This window comes from Ictidomys tridecemlineatus, chromosome 5 (genome assembly GCF_052094955.1).
Source record: "Ictidomys tridecemlineatus isolate mIctTri1 chromosome 5, mIctTri1.hap1, whole genome shotgun sequence".
Taxonomy (NCBI): domain Eukaryota; kingdom Metazoa; phylum Chordata; class Mammalia; order Rodentia; family Sciuridae; genus Ictidomys; species Ictidomys tridecemlineatus.
In genome coordinates, this window is record NC_135481.1 from 159349048 (window position 1) to 159368241 (window position 19194).

Sequence of the window (19194 nt, forward strand, 5' to 3'; positions counted from 1 at the left end):
TACACAAGGGCAAACCAAAGACCCTGTGGTGATGAAAATGTTGTGTTTTGATTGTGCTAACAAATCAATATCCCGGTTGTGATATTGCACTACAGTTTGGCAAGATGTTTCTATTGGGAGAAACATCTTTTTATTTTATTTTGAGATAGGGTCTAAGTTGCCCAGGCTGGCCTTGAACTTGTGAGTTCAAGAGCAAATGGAATTCTTGTAATAGTTTTTACAAGTACACATGATTCGGGGCTGGGGATGTGGCTCAAGCGGTAGCATGCTCGCCTGGCATGCGTGCGGCCCGGGTTCAATCCTCAGTACCACATACCAACAAAGATGTTGTGTCCGCAGAGAACTAAAAAATAAATATTAAAAAATTCTTTCTCTCTCTCTCTCTCTCTCTCTCTCTCTCTCTCTCTCAAGTAATCAACTTAAAAAGAGAAAAGGCTCTCAGTTTAAAAAAGATTAAAAAAAAAAAAAACAAGTACACATGATTCTACAGTTAACTCAAAATAAAAAATTTAATCAAAACCAGAAACCAATTGTTCAAGTCTTTGGCTGACCTTGAACAAAAGCATGTTGAGGAATATTTCCTATAGCCAAGCCCAAGATAACAGACTGAGCTAAGATTAGAACTGCTGCCCCAAAGGTGAAGATTTGCAGGGTACATAGATATTAGAATAGTTTGAGTCTAACCATGTTTACTGCTTTATAGAACAAGTAAGGAGAAAAACTGATACCAATGCTCTTCAGAGAAATATAACAAAATCCAGAGACAATACAGAATAGCATCTATAGTATCTGTCCAAAATGATTTGACAACCACCAAATGGAAATCAAACCTAGGAGTTGTTCTGGATTTTTCTCTGCCCTTTGCTTTCTACACTCAATTCCCAAGATCTGTCAACTCAAATTCAAAACACAGCCTCACTCCTTCTGGACATTGTCAGAATGACTTTCTTGCTCTAGCTCCCACCATCTCTGCTTCCACCGCTGTTCCACCCTTGTTCATCCCTGCAGGGAAATCAAAGGCATTCTTTTTAAAGTAGAGACCATGTCACATGCCTCCTTGTGACAGCCCACAGGCCATGCAGGATTGACCTTGTCTGCCTCTAGGGCCTCACCTCCTTCCACCCATGGCCTTTTTCACTACTCTCTACTCTAATCAGCTGCTACCCCTGTTATCATTCAGGTTTCAGCCTAAATATCACTTCCTCAGATAGCTCTTCCCTGACCCTTTCACCACCCCCAAGTTAGGCCAATGGTCCTGGCGCTGAGTCACTGTTGGAATGTTTTGTTTTGTTTTGTTTTTTATCTGTTTTCCCCAGCAACAGTGTCAGCCCCACATGGGAAGGAACTTTGCCTACTTTGCTTATTGCTCTTATAGTGCCCAGAATAATACCTAATGTACAGTAGGTTCTTGTTCCAGCTAGTTGTTATGTATAATGGCCTTTCCAAACCTACAGATACAAAACAATAACCATCTTATGCCCACAGATTCAAGCAGGGCCCAAGAGAGATAATACATCTCTGTTTCATGATGTCTGAGGCCTTGTGATACCTGGAGAGACTAGACTGGCTGAGGTGACTTGAAGGGCTAGCCCTGGGCAGCTGAGGATCAGGGAACCAATTCCAAGAAGGCTTCCTCCTTCATATGCCCTATCTTGGCTGGGTGGGTGGGAGACTGGATCCAGCTGGTCTCCCAGCCTGGTATACCTTGGGGCTGTCAGATCCTTAATACGGTGGCTTAGCCTTTCAGCAAACTAGGTGAAAGCTGTGTAGCCTCATTCACAAAGCAGAATTTTGTGGGCCAACATAGTTGAAAGGGAATCTATACCCCAATTCTCGATGGGGAGAATGTAAAATATATTGTGACTATTTTAAAAAGTTCCCAACCGTTCTCAACAAATGTGTGTTTGCCCCACATGGGAAGGGATCCACGAATAAATGGATCTATATGAATATATCCCTAGTAACTGGTCTCAAGTATCAGCCACTTAAATCAGAGCCAATACTGATGAATCTCTCTCCAGGGTAGACTCCCGTGCATTTTTCCTCTATGCCAGCTCCATGAATGTCTTTCCTTATCTGTTCTGCTCTTTTTCTGGTGTGTGTGTGTGTGTGTATGTGTGTGTGTGTGTGTGGTGCTGGGGATTGAACCCAGGGCCTTGTGCATGTGCGGCAAGCACTCTACAAACTGAGCTGTACCCGCAGCCCTCTGTGTACTGCTGTTTTGAATTTCTGATCTTCATGAACAAATCATGAACAATCATTGTTTAATTTTCTAGTACCTTCATTTCCTTCCAAGGCCACCGGTGGCAGATACTGGATAAGACATGAGCGATGCAGCATGTGTTAACTTCTCCCAGGCCACACAGAGAGGTGTAACACAGCCTCCAACAGGGGATGACGGCTCCCTTGATCCTAGCCGTTGGGTAGTTAGTATCGACTTTCAGTAGGCATGTTCATTTTCTTCACATGAAGTGAGAAGCTGAAAGATATGGATCCTTCCCACTCCTTCTCCCCTCCAAAGAGGGTTTAAAATCTTTGCAGGAACTCGAACAAGACTGAAATCAGACCAGGAATGAACCTACACGTTGTAAGCGGTTGTAGCACTCTCCAAAAAGGTGGTGAAAGAATGAGAGGGGGCATTCTCAGAATTGAGTCAAGCAGAGAAAGGTGTCCATCGCACAGTCGCACACCTTTTTAAACACCAATCATAAATGTGGCATTGAACTGAAAGCGAAAAAGGCCTCTATCCTGGAATTCTGCCATGGTTCTGGGATGAGGCCAAGGCCAGAGTGGAAACCTCTGGTTCCTACTCTTTGTGAAATTTGGCAAAAAAATAAAGACGTGACTGGAGTGTTCTAGGGCGATAACTGTGAAGCCTGTTCTCCAGTATCTCCCAGTGGTGCCCATTAGGATTGAGCCCTATTTCTCAATGAGGAGTTGGCTAAACTGCCCATTAATATACCCTTAACTGGAGTTTTGGTTAGCTTTGGTCACCATTGTGACCAGAATACCTGGCAAAAACAGCTTAGAGAAAGAAATATTTGTTTTGGCTCGTGGTTTTAGAGGATTCAGTAGAAGGTTGGTCAGCACCAAGCAGAAACATCATGGTGGAATGGCATGGTGGAGGAAAGCTGCCTAGCTCCCCATAGCCTGGGGACTATGGACTGTAGGACTCATTCCTATGTCCTGCCTTGGCTGGGTGGGTGGGAGGCTGGGTGGGAGAAGGGTGAGGCGGAGCAGGGAGAAGATAAACCCTCCCAGGACATGCCGCCAGCAACCTACTTCCTCCTACCAGGTCCCACCTTCCAGGAGCTCTAATCAGCTATCAGTAGATTAATACACTGACAGGTAAGAGCTCTCACGATCCACTCAGGGTCTAAAAGCCCCACCCCCGAATCGAGGAACATTTTTTTAATACATCAGCCTTTTGGAGGACATTCCAAATTCAAACTGTAACAATTGGCTTTCTCTTCTTCCCATGTCAGTTATCCAACTCTTCCCCTGTGCTTTCTGGATTCTCTTCTCAAACCAACTATTTGAACCCAAGTTGGAAGTTAAGGGTCTGTTTGGGAGGAAGTCACACCAAGGCAGTGGGAAGCAGTTGGTATCACACAAGAGGGAGCGGAGGGGTCTGTGGTGAACTAGAACACATACTTCCAAAAGGGCAGCAACCGACATTCGGCTTGTGACCCGTGATGGCTCTGTTGCTATTGCCTTCATTTTTTTTAAGAGTTGCCAGAAATCTAGATTTGCATGTGCTGTCTCCCAGTGTTGTTTAATGTTGTAAAACTGAAAATACTTTACAGGGCAAACAAAGAAAGGTGTTTATAGGGACTGCGGGAACCCCACTCCAACCTTGGCCAGCAGGGGAGTAGAGGAAGATTTTGGAAAGGCGTGGCCTTCTGAATGGAGTCTTAATCAGTACACAGACAGCTAGGGGAAGGTGGGAGAGGAGGAGACAGGAAAGTTAGAGGAAGAGTGTTATGATTTGAATTTGGAACGTACCCCAGAAAACTCACGTTTTGAAAGCACGATCCCCAATGCAGTAAGGTTCAGAGGTGGGGTTTTTAAGACAATGATGAGAGCTATAATCTTGTCAATTGATTAATCCATAAAATGGATTAATAATATGAATTAATAATCGAATGAGCTACTGAGTGGTAACTGTAAGCAATTGGGCATGGCTGGAAGAATAGGTCCCTGGAGGCATGCCCTTGGGGACTATATCTTGTCCTTGGCTCCTTGCTGTCACTCTCTGCTTCCCAGCTGCCACGTGCTGAGCAGCTGTCCCCTCCTCATGCTCCTCCTCCCTGACATTTCTGCCTTAGAGCCTGCTGACCATGAACTGAACGTCCAAAACTGTGAACCAAAATAATCCTTTCTACCTCTAATTTGTTCTCGTCAGGTGTTTTGGTCATAGTGATAAAAAGTTGACTAATACCAAGAGAAATGTGTAAACAAGATATGGAGAAGGGCCAGGGCTGTGGCTCAGTGGTGGAGTGCTTGCCTAGCATGTGTGAGGCACTGGGTTTGATCCCTGGCATCACATAAAAATAAGCAAATAAAATAAAGGTATCGTGTTCATCTACAACAAAAATATATTTTTTAAAAAAAGATACGGAAAATAGAAAGGGAAACTTGGAGATCTGGGGGCTGAGACTCATAGACTGATAGATTAATGGTGCTATTAGACCTTTGGTCCCCCAGTGAGTGGATCCCTCTCACACTTACTGCCATTGTGCCACCCTGGTTCCAGGTCCCAGGGAACTCCTCTCCAGTCCTTGTCTTCAGAGCCCCACGACAAACCTAATACAAGAGACTGTTTCATTCCTTATAGCCACACACCCCAAGATTTGAAAATGAAAACAGTATTCATTAATGCCAATGAAAACTGAAAACTATTCCTCTACAATGATCCCAGATTAGATTGTTTTACAAAGACAGACCTCCCCCAAGCATTGATGAGGATATAGAGCAACTGAAATTCTCCTATATGGCAGCTGGGAGTGTAAATTGGTAAAACATTGTTAGAAATCTATCTGGTAGTAGCTAGTAAAGCTGAGCAAACATGCATCCTATTACCCAGCAGTTTCACTCCCAGGTATACCCAAAAGAAATGAGTGCATAGGTTCACCAAAAAACAAACCAACAAAAACCCCACAACTACGTGTAAGAATATTCTGAGCAGTACGATAGCCAATAAATAAATTCATTTATTCATACAGAGGAATAAGAGCCATAAGAAAGAATGAATTATTGCTGTATGAGATACTATGGATGAATCTCACAAATGTAACAGTGAAAGAAGTCAGACACAAAATATATACTTTCAAGTTCAAAAACAGGCTAAGCAGTCTCTGCTGCTAGATCTCAGCAGAGTAGGTGGCCACAGAAGGTCGGTCTGTCTAAGAGGGACCTGCAGGGCCTCTCAGCAGTCAATAAATGTTCTGTTGATTTGGGTGCTGGTTACATGGGGTGTTCGTTCCTGGTCAGTGATGATTTGTGAGCTCTTTTGTATATACATTATACTTCAACAGAGTTTTATAAACATCACATTCCATAACCTGATCTCCAAAATGGATCTTCAGCAGAGATTCACCATATTGAGGAAACCAGAGAGAACAATTCAGGCTGTGGCAGCTATTCCCACAGAGAAATTCTAGAATGTTCTGAATCAGGAGTGGGTATGTGAGGCTCCCGAAGGGCCTGGGTAGGCCACATACTGAGAGAGAGAAAATAGAGAAGAAAAAAAAACCCTTTGGCCATCAGGTAGGCCTGCTTGCTTGGGGAGGTGAATTAGAGTGATTCCATGATTTGGACCACCTCTGAGTTAATTTTCTTTGCTGAAGGCCCAAGCCTGAGACCATTCATTGTGGGCCATTGTCCATTGACTATCGGGCACTTTGAAAACATTGCCATATTGGGTTGGGGAATTTTGAGCCTATGCCTAAACTGGAAACCTCAAGGGGCTCTGCCGGAAAAGTTGCACAATGGGGAGGCTCCTGAGGGGCCTCCTGTTGCCTTGACAGACTGGGCCAGGGAAGGGATTTCCCTGCTTCCTGTGAAGCTTTCCTCTCCCGCCCCTGAGCTACGGTGCAGCCAGCCATTGCCGGAAACCACCCACTCTCCAAGGACTGTGGGCTGCCTCCTTGCTTGGGCATGGAGAGCCGGGTCCCTGAGAGCCGCTGATGAGGCTACAGCACCTGCGGCTGCACGGGTGAGCAGTCAGGGGCCAGAAGGTGGATGGGCTACCAGAACTCCCTGTCAGCTCTGCACTGCTTGAGCCCTGGCAAGGTTTGCATTCAGTCCAGAAACAAACCTTTGTTCTCCCCAGTCACAGGGAGGCTTATCTATCAGGGTCAACCTCTTCCAGGTTTCTCTACCAGGCAGAACAAACAATCCTCAAGGCGATTGCCTTTCCAGTTTGCTCCAGAGCTGGGTGAAGAAAAGAATAGCTAACAGGAATTGTCAGAAGACCAGAGCCCTTGCACTGATCTTTGGGAGAGAAGGTCAACTTGGGTGGGAGGCAGGGCCCCTCAATTTGATAAGAGCAGCTCTCAGTGGCAGCCATTGACTAGATTCAACCCTTATTTATTGTGTGTCTACACATGCCAGGCACTGGGCCAGGCTCTAATGATTAATTTTAGTGGGTTGAGATAATAAAAATAAGTAAGTAAATTATGCAGTAGATTAGAAGGTGATAAGTGCTGTGGAGAAAAAAATTAAAATGAAGCTGAGACAGGAGATAAGCTGAAAGATGATGGAGGTGACCAGGGATTGAACTCAGGGGCACTCGATCCCTGAGCCACATCCCCAGCCCTATTTTGTATTTTATTTAAACACAGGGTCTCACTGAGTTGTTTAGGGCCTTGCTTTTGCTGAGGCTGGGTTTGATTTCGCGATCCTCCTGCCTCAGCCTCCTGAGCTGCTGGAATTATGGGCATGAGCCACCACGCCCAGGTGGAGGTGATGTTTCTAAAGGGAAGGCCTGGCTGAGAAAGTACAAGCAGAGCCTAGAAGGAGGTGAACGAGCCTGGCAGGGGCTGGGGGAGTGTGTCCAGGTGCAGGAAACAGCCTGCCCCAGTCGCCTTCCTGCTAGAGAGTGGGACAAGGCAAGGACAAGGCAAGCCAGTCTGGCTGGAGAGACAGAAAGCTGTGGGGCAGAGAAGAGGCCAGGAGAGAGGAAGCAAGGCCAGACTTACAAGGCCCCCCCAGGCCATTGTTAAGAACTTGGGGAATGGTGTCATGGGACTCCCTTTACGCCACAGTCTATAGGTCAGGTCAAACTTTTGAGGAAAAACAAAACAAAACAAAACAAAAACAGTTGCAGCAGGAATCAAAAACCTTAAAAATGTCTTTTTTTTTTAACCCAGTCATGTCTATTTCTAGTTCCAGGCATCTTCCTTAAAGGAACAGCGGGAAATGCTGCCAATATTTCTACTTAAGGATTTATCCTTTCATTCCACAAACGCCGTTCATAGGAGCTTTGTTTCTAATGGTGAAAAAACTAACAACAAAGCAGGAATGAAGGGCACAGCCAGGGCGTGGTGGCCCATGCTTGTCATTCCAGTGGCTGGGGAGGCTGAGGCAGGAAGATCATGAGTTCAAAGCCAGCCTCAGCAACTTAGTGAGGCCCTAAACAACTCAGGGACATCCTGTCTCTAAATAAAATATAAAAAGGACTGGGGGGTGGGGGCGGGCACTGGGGTTGTAGCTCAGTGGTAGAGAGCTTGCCTAGCACGTGTGAGGCACTGGGTTAATCCTCAGCACTGCACAAAAATAAATAAATTAAATAATAAAGGTATTGTGTCTACCTACAACTAAAAAAATACTACAGAAAAATGACTGGGGTTGTGACTCAGTTAAGTGCCACTGGGTTCAATCCCAGTATGGGGGGCGGGGCGGGGGCAGGGGGGACAAAAATGAAGGGCACAATTTAACCCATTATTTTATACATATTTGATGCTCTGTTATACAGTTGGCTCTCCATCCATAAGTTCTGCATGCACAGATTCAACCAACCATGGACCACAAACGTTAAAAAACAAAAACCCAAGACCCATGACTGAACTGAACATGTAAAGACTGATTTTGTGGTTATTCCCTAAACAATACAGCAAAACCACCCTTTACATCATATTCGGTATTATAAGTAATCTAGAAATAATCTCAAGTATACCAGAAGATGTGCATGGGTTACATGTAAATACCGCATCGTGTTGAATAAGAGACTGAGCATCCCTGGGTTTTGGTATCCATGTGTGGGGAGCGAGGGGATGATCTTGGAACAGATCCCCCACCGATACCTAAGGAGAATAGTATATGGCTGGGGTATTTGTGAAAGATGATTTAATGATGAGAGGAAAATGTTTAAAACATAAATGAAGGAAACAGAGTAAGTCCCGTTCAATATGCCCTCCATCTGTTTTAAAAACACACGCCCATAGGTGCTGCACAGGGGAGCCTTGAAAACATGGGTGCTGCATGAAAGAAGCCAGTCACACAAGACCACGAAATGGGTGACTTCATTTATATGAAATGTCACAACAGACGTATCTGTAGAAACGGAAAGCATATTAGTGGTTTCCAGGGGCGAGGCTAGGGGTGAGGAGTGACTGCTAGTGGTACTGTCAATAGGGTTTTTTGGGGGGAGGGTGATGAGAATATTCTGAAATACAGTAGCAGCACAGATTGTACAACTCTGTGAATATACTAAGGACCACTGAGTTGTGCACTCAAAAGAATGAATTTTATGATTTGTGAATTTTATCTCAATAAAGCTGTAATTAGTAATCCATCGTGTGGATTTGCTAGCAGTTTTACTGTATGTAATTGAAAAACATCTGAAAAGAAATATAATAATAATGGGCTGGGGATGTGGCTCAAGCGGTAGCGCGCTCGCCTGGCATGTGTGCGGCCCAGGTTCGATCCTCAGCACCACATACCAACAAAGATGTTGTGTCCGCCGAGAACTAAAAAATAAATATTAAAAATTCTCTCTCTCTCTCTCTCTCTCTCTCCTCTATCACTCTCTCTTTTTTTAAAAAAAGAAATATAATAAAATATTGGATGGTAGGAAGGTTTTTAAAAATTATTCATTTTCTTCTGTGTGTACTCCTATATTCTCAAAGTTTCCACAAGGAGAATGCACCATTTCCCCCCCACCCCATCATATCCACACACATTTTTTCTAAACCTCACTCATTGTGGAAAATTTGTAAAAAGATAAAGGGACAAATATTGCATGGAGCAGAGCCAGCTGGGGGACTTTCTGTGACTCTCAACCTGACCCTTCAAGACATAATTATGTGGCAATGATTTGGGATTCTACAAGCTTCCCATCACTGTAACAAAATACCTGAGATAATCAACACAAAGTGTTTTGGTTCACAGTTTTGGGGTTTCAGTCCATGATCTATTGGTTCCTTGCTTTGGACCTGTGGTGAGGCAGGACATTGCATGAAGTGCATGGCAGAGCTATAGCAGGATGTTTGCCCCAATTTTCTATTTCTCCCTTTTCCCAGCAGTACCCACTGGAACCCCTTAGGGTGGGTGAGACCACGTGACTAGTTCTGCCAGTGATTTGTTGGCAAAAGTGACCTACAGCTTCTGAGCCAGAGCATTTAATTTCTGGTGTGAGGCCCCCAGAGCTCTCTTCCTGCTGAAACAATCTGTGAACATTCAGAGGGGGCTCCTGTGTCAGCCCAGGTCCTAGAATGAGGAGAGAGCCACCAAAACAGACCTGCATTGGGCATGTAATAGAACTCAGGTCTAAGCTTTGATTGTGCTTTTTGTTCTCGTGGTATGGGAGATTGAACCCAGGGGTGCTCTACCTCTGAGCTACACCCCCAGCCCTTTTTTCTTTTATTTTGAGACAGTTCTCGGTAAGTTGCCAAGACTGGCCTTGAACTTGCGATCCTTCCAAGTGGCTGGGCTTCAAGTGTGTGTCACCATGCCTGGCTAAATTTTGTTGTTTTAAGCCCCTGAGTTCTTCAGGTCTCTCATTGTTGTTATTGGAGCACAACCTGGCCTGTACTGATTAACACATGCAAACAAGGAAATCTGAGGAACTACCCCAACCATTGGCCATTTGTAGCTGTTGTCCAAAATAAAATCAAGCAATAACTATACATTATAATGTGATGGGCTCACCCCACCTCCTTTTCTAAATGCATTAATGTCTATTTTTGGAAATCTCTTCAAAACAAAGTTAGGAGATAGGAAAAAAAATCATGTATTTTCCCCATTTCACAGTGCAGGAAACAGAATTGCAGACAAATCAAGTGATCTGTCCATGGTTGCAAACTGACTTCGTGCTATTAACCTGGTGTTTTAATTCTTGGTCAGTGGCCTGACTATCGTGGCTCCTCTACCTAATCCAAGCAAATCTAATCACAGGACCAGGCTAAAAAATAAAACAAAATGTATTGTACAGTAAGGGTCATCCTTAAAATAAAACAACTTACCTGTAGAGGGGGAAATCAAAACAAAGATTTAAAGCATCGAGTAGAAACGGGTAAGAAAGAAATGGGTCAATAGAGACAACCACAATTTTCCATTTCTCCAGGGTAACTTTGGCCTTGAGAAAGTAAGGGTGGAATTAGAGGCTGGTGTGAGGGAGTGAGGAAGGGGATCCCAAAGTCTCCAACCGGGAGAGAGCTTCCTAAGGGCGACTTTATCTCTGCCTAGAAACACAGAGCTCATGACATGAGGCCAGCAACATAGAGGCTCTGGTTGGGATGTTGGCCACACAGAACGGCTGATCCAAGGATCTCAGCTCTACAGCTCTCATTCTTTGTGTTCCAAAATGGGAACATCTTCTATTGCTTTTTTTTCCCTCTGATTTACAAAAGCAATAATGCTAACAAGTCCAAATGATGGATTGTTATTAAACTAGAAAGTAGAAGTACCTTTTAATCCTGCTCCCCCTCAAGTACAATTGGGTAACTGTTATTGATCACCCCACGTCACAGTTTTCAACGCACGGACCATGGAAGAGCTAGGTGATCCTAGGATCCGTGCTCACCCTGATCTTTACCTCCTCATTCTTGTTCATAGCCTGCTCTCTCGTTTCCCACCGCACTGAGAAAACAGCCCATCAGAAGGAAAATTCTATGACCTCCCACTTCAGCAACCCACTTCCCTGTCTCGGGGCCACCCTCCCTGGGTTGTGCCTTCCCTTGTGTTGTCCAAGCCATGGCCAGTCCTCCTCCTGTGCCCTGGACCTCATGCCTGTTACCTACTCAAGGACACAAGGCCAGCAGCCCTCTTCTCTCTCCCCACCCAAGCTCTCCTCTTTGGGATCTTCTGCGCAGCATGCAAAAGTACTACCCAACCTCCATTCCCAATTCTCACCTCACCTGACCTATCAACTGCATTTGAGTTGCTCACTTCCTCCTCTTCTCCCTTGGGGGCACCTCCAATCCACTGGGTGCTTCTCCCCTGTCTTTACGGAGTTTCCCTCATCTCTCTGCCTTTCAAATGTTAGAGGGCCCAAGGCTCAGTCCTGACCCCTGGCACTTTTCTTCCTATGTTTGCCCCAGGGGCTCTACCTTGACCACTTCTCCCCAGCCCCTCACATCCATCCTGGATAGATTCATTGTCATCCTTCAGCTGGTTACTACCATAACTGGCCTTTCTATTCTCGCCCTTACACCTCCACACTGTTATCAGCATAGAGGGATCCTTCTGAGAAATGAATCTGATCATGTGGCCCTCCAATGGATTTCTGTCTCAATCTGAGCAAAAGCCAAAGTCCTATCAAGAACATAACAGGACCTATGCACTCTCCCTCCCATTTTCTTTCCACCTTGCTCATTCCACTCTTTGTACTCACCAGGCACATTCCTACCCCAGGGCCTTTGCACTGGCTGTTCTCCCTGCCTCGAGTGGTTTTCTCCTAGCTAACTCAGAGCTCTCAGCCTCAGCTCTTTCAGGACTTTGCTTAACCTTTGTAGTGGCGCCTTCCCTCATTGTGCTTAAAATTCCATATCCTCTAATGCTCTTAACCTCTTTCCCTTATTTTATCTTCCTCATAGCATTCACCATGAAACTCTTAAGTTGAATCATATGAAGTTGCCCGTATTCAGCTATTTTTCACCTGAAAAAAAAAATGGCAATTTCATGTGGTTCAAGTTAATACATATTCTACCTGTTAACACTTGTTTTGGCCTCTTCCCACGAGAATGTCAGCTCCTGGGGGAAGTTAGTTTTGTCTGTTCTGTTCTTTGCTGCATCTAGAATTGCGCCTGGCGTGAGCTAGGTGCTAAGTGAACCCTTGCTGAGCCGTGTTTTTCTGTAACCTGCTCTCTCCCTTGACACTCATGTCTTTCCAGGACCATTCCAACAGATCCTTCTCATCCATTCTAACGCCTGTCTGCCCCTCATAAGCACTCCCTTTGAGTGTCTGAGAGCATCTCACCAGATGTGTCCCCCACCCCTGGGGGAACTCTGCAGGCGGTGGGCCTGGATTTACCATCAGGCCGACAAAAACCACGCCTCATGGCTGCCTGCCTTCCTGCCATGGGCTCATGGCTCTTTCTTCCCCTTCCTCTCCCTCTCTCCCTTTATCTGACCCCCGTTTTCCCCTCCTTCCTTTTTATTACCAAGCTTTGAAGTCGCCTCCTGGTCCTGGGAGCCTCCCCTGGTCACTCTGGTCCTGACCAACCTCCCCTTCTGTAAGTAACCAGACACACCCAGCGCGGAGGCTTCCAGAGCTCCCATGCATGGAGCTCTTACCAGGTGCTAGGAATGTTAATCTCCCCAACACAAATAGACACACGAATCGCCATTCAACAGCCAGGGAGCGGGGCCAAGAAGGTGGGTTTTCAAAGGTCTAACAACTGGTGGCAAGAAGGTGGATTCTGTTTTTAAAGCCAGGCCCCTCCTCCCCCCACCCCACCCCACCCCCATGGCAGGAGCTGTCAGTGGCTCCCCGTCCGGTCCCTTCGCCCTTACTGCAGGGCAGGGATGGCCCAGCTGCCAGCTGCCTGCTCTTTCATTTCTTTGTCTTTCTCACTGAGGTTCGTTTTCCCCATGGAGCTGGCCATCAGGAGCTCAGCCGTTCACTTCTTGTGGGGGCAGCTCGGTACCAATGACTGGTGGTGCAAGGGTGGCATGTAGGTCCCCCAGCTCCTTCTCCACTGCTCCCCGGGTGGCCTGCAGGGTTGAGCTCCCACTGCTCACAGTGATCACGGTGGCAGCACTCTGGCTCACCTATCGCTGCCTGGCTTCCTGCCATGTTTCCCCCCACACACACCTGCGTTCCCTGGGAGCAGCCCTCGATATCCCTGACAGGGTCTCGGGTCTACTTCTAGGAAAGACCAAAGTAAGACCCACCTCTCGACACCCCTGCTGTGCTGCCCCGCCTTCTCCCCATCCCTGCCACACTGCAGGTCCTGGAAGCCAGGGAAACTCAGGTGTACTTCCCCTGCCTCCTCCACGTCGTTTAATCAAGCTTAGAGCCTCAGACACTAGACATTCTAATCAAAGTCACCTGTCCATGGATACCCTCTAAAATACAGTTATGAGGCCAAGAGGGGGGGGTCCATCTCCTTTTCCTTGAAGATATTTCACTCTTATTAAGATGCTGGTCAAATCCACCTCTCCCAAATCTTCCAAACAGCCTTCCTGCCAAGTAGAAGATGCGCTGTTAGCTGGGCTGCGGACATGTGTGCAAGCTGATCCTCCTGCGTGTCTTTTACAATGGCTTTCGGGGTTAGCAGGTTGATGGGACTCTACAGGTCACAGTCAAAATCAGAATTAATTTGATGTTGATCTGTTCTTTCTTTTACCCACCCATTGAAGAGTATATAGGTCTTAGGAGCCTGGCACGAAGATGCACGCCTGTAATCCCAAGTGGCTTGGGAGGCTGAGGCAGGAGGATCGTGAGTTCAAAGCCAGCCTCAGCAACTTAGTTAGACTCTGTCTCTACATAAAATATTAAAAGGGCTGGGGATGTGGCTCAGTGGTTGAAAACCCCTGGGTTCAATCCCTGGTACTTCCAATAAGTAAATCAATAAGTAAAAGAGTATATAGGTCTCCACATTTTCAGTGTTCATACTCATTAGAAAAGTTGGTATCTGGGCTCTCTTCCAGCTCACAGCTGTGAACATTCTTCCAAGAGCCATGAGAGCAACAAGCTCTCAAGAGGCCAGGGCACTAAGGAAAGCCCTAAGGACAGAGATTTATCATGTTCCTACTGCACCACATCCTTTATATATACTATTTTTGGGGGCAGGATGGGGCGGTTCTAGGGATTGAACTCTGGAGCACTTGCCAGTGAGCCATATCCCCAGCCCTATTTTGTATTTTATTTAGAGACAGATATCACTGAGTTCCTTAGTGCCTTGCTTTTGCTGAGGCTGGATTTGAACTCACAATCCTCCGACCTTGACCTTCCAACCCTCTGGGAAGCATGCACCACCATGCCCGGCTGCAGATACTATTGACATTGATCCACTTTGTGAGGCAGGGTTATCACTGTCTCGGTCTCTCTTTACAGATGAGTAAATGAAAGCTCAGTGGTGTGAACTAGCTCAACCAGGAGAAGGTGGTGTTTTTCAGATGTTTTTCAGAATTCACATCCATGCCTGCCCAGCCTCAAATGATCTGTGTTCTTTCACCCACCCCCCCACCCCCCGGGATGCTTCTCCAGCTGAAGATTTGTTGGGACTTTGATGCAGCTCACCTTGGCAGAGTAGGGATGTTTCAGACTCAAAGGAAGGTGGCAGTTTGCTATTGCTGCATAGTAAACTGTCCCAAGCACTAGTGGCTTTAAGTGGGGATCCTTGCTACTTGCTAATACTCCTGCAAGAGACCTGCTGTCCCTCTTCTCTCTGAGAAGACTCACTCTCTCTCCCTTGAGAGTGTCCCCCTTTCCCTTTTCCTGTCCCTAAACTCGTGCCGGTAACTCTGAGCAACGGTCTTGAATCTTTCTCACTTAATTGCAAAAATCAAGGATGAAAGGGGCCTCTTTGGCTGCCTCATTTTCCTGGAAGGCCCTAGTCCTGTAACATTTGATAACTTTTTAAAATTTATTCTTTGAAAGTCAGTGTTTTTTATTTTATGTGTCTTTTGGAGTCCATTTAGGTATAGGGTATATTTTCTATTTCATTAATATTGTCCAGTTTATTTTCTTGGGGAACAAAATTACCTTTCACAAATCTTCATTTCTCTCACATTTCTGTGGCCATTTGATCTTTTTGACTCTTATTTTAAGTAATTATGCATTCTGCCCTTCTTCTTGACTGGATGTAGATGGTTATTTATTATTTTTGTTCTTTTTAGTTATGCACGACAGAGTGTTCTTTGACATATTATACATACATGGAATATAACTTACTCCAGTTAGGATCCCAGTCTTGTCGTTGTACTCCATGACGTGGAGTTTCACTGTGGTGTATTCATATGTGAACATAGGAAAGTTCTGTCAGATTCATTCCGCTGCCTTTCCTATTCCTATTTCCCTTCCCTTCCCTTCATTCCCCTTTGTCTAATCCACTGAACTTCTATTCCCCCACACCTTTGTTGTGTGTTAGTGTCTACATTTGACCTTTAGGTTTTGGGATTGGCTTATTTTGCTTAGCATAATAGTCTTTAGATCCATTTACTGGCAAAAAGTCATAAAGTTATTCTTTTTATAGCTGAGTAATAATCCATGGTGTATAGATGCCACTTTTTCTTTATCCATTCCTCTGTTGAAGGGCATCTAGATTGGTTCCATAGCTCAGCTATTGTGAATTGAGCTGCTATAATTGATGTGTTAGTGTAGTATGCTGATTTTAACTCCTTTGGGGATTCCAGAGAAATTTCCAAATAGTCCCATCCAGGTTCACCCCTTGACTTTTGACTGACAGCAGGGTGATATCAGACTTTTAAGTCCCCACTGTCATGACGACTCTAGGTCACTTTGGCCCATGCTGACTGATTATAATTGGATTCTTTTTTAAAATATCCTTATTTTATTTATTTTTATGTGGTGCTGAGGATCGAACCCAAAGCCTCGCATTTGCTAGGCAAGTGCTCTACCACTGAGCCACAACCCCAGCCCCTATAATTGGATTCTTAACCATAAATTCTTAAGACTTTATGGTTAGGAGGAATTATCCTTATGTTCCTCAGTTTCAGTCTATGAAGAGGGGCAACTTAAGTTCCTCTTATTGACATCATTTCAGGTCTGCATTTCTCCTGAAGATAACAGGTAGTTTGCTGAGAAACATGACATATCCTGTCCACTGAGACCAGGCAGGGCTGTAGATAAATTGCTTCTTGAAAAAGAAAGCGTGGTGGAGGTCAGCAAAGTAGGCCCAACTTATAGATTTATTCCTTTAACCTTATGTTCCCACTACTCACGTCCTTCTGTGCCCATCGAAAACACTACTTTCCTCCAAATGACTAAGCTTAGAGGGCCCTTTAGAGAACAAACCATAATTGTTTGTTGTGTAATGAAGACTAGGAGATATACATATAATAAAATGTATTTTTTTCTTTTTGTTACACAGCTTGATGAGTTTGGAAAAATTTATACACCCAGCAAACCATTACCACCACAGTGGAGTTGTAGAGTGGGTTCATTACACCAAGAAGCCCTCCTGCCCCTGTCTAGGCAACCCCTCTGCCTCCACCAGATCACCAGTGCTGTGCTTTTTGTTATAAATTACCTTTACTTGATATAGAATGTATCCGCGGGCTCATAGAGTATATATTCTCATATTCCTGGTTTCTTTCGCTTAGTAAAAACTTTTTGATATTCATCAATGTCATCAGTATCTATGTGGGAAGCTTTCTTTTCACTGTTAAGTAAATAGAACCCCAGTGCGTGAATGCACCCTGATTTGTTTATCCATTCATATGTTAACCAACATTTGAATTTCTAGTTTAAACCTATTGTTAAGAAACCTGCTGTGAACATGTGTGCACAAGGTAATATACAGAACATCTATTTTTATTTAGGTGGGGGTAAATAACAATCAATTGCTGGATTTTACGGTTGTTCTCAAAAGTTTAAATTAATTAGATCTTGCCAAAGAGTATTCTAAAAGTTTTGCTGCTACTTTATATTTCCAGTATTTATGAATGTTTGTAATTTTTCCACAGTATCTCCTATACTTAGTACTATCAACTTTAATTTCATTTCTGGTTACAACCATTCTAGAGGATATGTAGTATCTAATAGTTTTGGCTTGATATTTTATTTTTTACTCATGATGTTGAGTACCTATTTATATTCATTTTAGTCATGCAAAGTCTTCCTTAGTTAAGCGTGTATTCAGATAATGCCCATTTGGTTATTCTCTATCTTATTACCAAATTATAATTTTTAAAATTTTATAGATCACGTGTTTTACTTTATTTATATATGTGTAATTTCTTTTTGAGATTTTAATATTTTCTATCTATTTCCAGTAAATTCATTCAGCCTGTGTGTGGGGGGAAATGCACCTGGGGGTCCATTGAGTGTTGGCTGTTCTATGCATGGCTCAAGGGGATGGACAGGCATCAGCTGCTGGTCTGGCTGGACTTGGGTTCTCGCTGCAGTTTGCACTGTGACCAGCTCCCCCTGGATTCTTTCTAGGGCCCAGGCTGAAGGGGCAGCAGTCATTCAAAATAGTAGCTCTTCTTGGGCTGGGGATATTGCTCAATGATAGAGCATTTGCCTAGCATGTGTGAGGCCCTCAGTTCAACCCCCTATATACAAATAAGGGTAGCAAATAAGGGATCTTCTCGTATTAGCAGAGGCACAGGAAGTGAGTAGAAATTAGAGAGGAGACAGAGAACTGGCACGTTGTCATTTCAGCTTTGTCCTATTGGCCAAAGCAAGTCGTATGGATAAGTCGTAGCCAAAGGGCTGGGAATGACTCTGCCTTCAGAGGAAAGAACTTGCAAAATCACATGACAGAGATGGGAAATGCGGGGGAGGTGCAGAATTGAGTTAATCATTTTGTGAATAGGAAGGCAAAAATCAATACAAGAGAATGAAGTGAGTGATGATTCGTGGTGTATAGGGGAGAGTGAAAATTCCTAGTGTAGAGCAGAGGATTCCCCCCATCACCACCAGGGATTGAACCCTGGGGCACTTAACCACCAAGCCGCATCCTCAGCCCTTTTTTCTTTTGAGACAGGGTCCTGCTAAGTTGTTTAGGGCCTCGCTAAGTTGCTGAGGCTGGTTTTGAACCTGTGATCCTTCTACTTCAGTCTCCCGAGCCACTGGGATTGCAGGTGTACACCACTGTACCCCGGTGAGGGGAGAATTTTTGAGAACAGGGGTCATTTCCCAGTGTCCTTCCAATTACACTACACGGGGAACAGTTACTTCTGTTTTCAACACCTGTGCTTGGACCCCTCTAGAGGCCCCTTAATCTTGGGGGCCCCATATCCTCCAGGTTTTTCAGCTCCCTAACCCTCCTTCATGATTCCAGGCACCCCTAAAGGGATGAGTGTTGGAGGTGTGTGGAAGTAGACTGAGACACAAAGCTACCTCTCCATTTTCTCCTGGAGCCAACCAGCTTCTGTCTGAGAAAATGAGTGACATGTGAATGCCATGAGTATTTCAATGGAGAATGAGTCCAAGGGTGGGGTGTGCAAGAGGGAACTAGTGAAAGGCTCTGGTGCTTAGAATCGGAGCTCTCAGGAGACAGAGCTGTTTAACACTTTGAATCAACCAGTTGGCTCGCCTCCAGTCCTTGACTCTTAGGTTTCTCCTTGGAGAGAGCAAGAGAAGCAGAGTTAGAAAGGGTTATAGACCTCCAATCATATTGTGAGTTTAGAAAATAGCACACTGGCAAAGCTGTTAGGGAAAAAAGTTACTTAATCGATACCATTGGTCTTGATTAGTGCTGCCACAGGATGTTCCTGCTTCTGAATTCAGAACTTTGGAGTTGGTTGTGGTCACGTGACTTGCTTTGACCAATGAAATGTAAACGGCGAAGAAGTACATATCACATTTGGGTGGAGACTTCAAAGACAGTGTGATAATACACCCTGGCTCTTTCCCGATGCTGTGATTATCAGTGTGTATTGAGAAGGAATCTTCATCAACCTGAGTCTAAAATGACTACAATGGATAAAGCTCTCCTGATGACATATATTGGACATGAAGCATGAAACAGAAATCAAATTTGTTGTCTACATAGCTGTGTATGTGTGGGGAGGTGGTACTGGGGATGGAAACAGGGCCTTGTGCATGCTAGGCAA